We start from the raw sequence: 1,822 nt of genomic DNA, 5'->3' as shown, positions 1-1,822 counted from the left end.
ATTTATAAAATCAAAATAAAAAATAATGAACTAAAACGTAATCTTAAAGATAGCTGGTTTAAAGCTTACTATTATATTTTTATAAAACAAATTATAGGTTATTAACTTCAAAGCTGATCCCTTAAAGAATAAATAAGTTAATATTTATAATTAAAAAATTAAATAAAAACAATTAACTTCAAAAAATTAAATTTTTTCTTAAGAAAGTAGATATCTTAGGAAATGATTAACATCTCATTTCTATAAATAATTTAATAATAATTATGATACATTAACTATAAATTATTTATAAAACAACCCAAATGAGGACAAGTAAGATAAATACTAAAATTTTGATAAACCCTGATACAAAAGGTACAATAAATAAAATCTACTTAAAAAAATTTAAAATAATATTTCATAAAACACTTACATTACCAATAAACTATAATTTAAAAAATCAATTCTATAAAATATACCAAGACAAAATTCAACAAAATTATTTATATTAAATAATTAAATAAACAAAAAATAAATATAATAAAATAAATAATCAAGATATCCTGATTTGCACAGAAACACTTTACTAATAAGTTATATCTTGAACCTCTTCCTAGATACACTTTCCAGTACATCTACTATGTTATGACTTACCTCATCTAAATTGAAGCTACTTTAAAATAATAAAATAGAGTAATCAATAATGAGAGCGATGGGTGATGTGTACACACCTCAGAGCCAATATCTGTTAAATTAAATAAATTAAATTACTATCAAATCCACCTTCGTTAACAGTATCGCACCATCAAATCCATTATAAACAAAAATCTATTGTAACCCACCTCCTCTTAACTATAAGCTGCACCTTGACCTGAAATATTTTATAATTAGAAATCTTGAGAATTATAACTCTAAAAAGATTCTCTGATAATGGAGATATACAAACAAATAAATTAAGTAGAGTAAATCGTGTATTATCAATCACGGGGTAGGTTCCTCTGAATGGAATGAGATACCGTCAAATTCTTTGGGTTAAAAGACCTTAACTAATAGTACCCTGGTAAATATAATTAACATTTAAAATAATAGAGTACCTAATCCTAGTTTATTATTTAAATTTCACAGATTCATAAAAAGAGCTACAAATAAATTTTAACATTTCACCTTACAAATTTATATTTTAACCCTAATAATATAAAGAACTGTTTTAACCAATAATATTCACTTGTATCAATCGTATAACCGTGGCTGCTGGCACGAATTATGCCGATGCTAAATCAATTGCTAAATCCAAAATCACTTGATAATTAAATCAAATTACAACAAAAAGAACATTTAGTTTAACAAAACTTACATATAATACAAAGAAAAAGTGAATAAACGAGCAAGAATAAAACTTTTAAGAACAAAAAATAAGAAATTTGAAAATTTATCAAATTAAGAAAAAATAAAAGATTCAAATATTTAAAGAAAAAAAGAAAAAATCACAAACAATAACAAAAAAAAGAAACGCACCTCCATATGACCACAACAACTTCTCTATTGTATATAAACAAAGATTAATATGGAACATGTATACCAATAAATGTATTATTTTTTTCTTATTTAATCTTTCTTCTCACTAATAATAAAAAAAGATTAAATAATATAATAAATATATTTTATATAATTATGTCAATTAATGTAATATGTTATTAATATAAAATTTAGTTTATATTAAGTTAAGTTAAATATTTAATAGTTAAATAATCGAATTATAGATAATGTTAAAATTGTATAATTATAATCAATATAATTATTTATATTAATATAATATTTTATATTTAAAGTTATTAATCTTATT

This window comes from Schistocerca nitens, chromosome 7 (assembly GCF_023898315.1).
Source record: "Schistocerca nitens isolate TAMUIC-IGC-003100 chromosome 7, iqSchNite1.1, whole genome shotgun sequence".
In the NCBI taxonomy this organism is placed as follows: domain Eukaryota; kingdom Metazoa; phylum Arthropoda; class Insecta; order Orthoptera; family Acrididae; genus Schistocerca; species Schistocerca nitens.
This window is presented reverse-complemented; position numbering follows the sequence as displayed.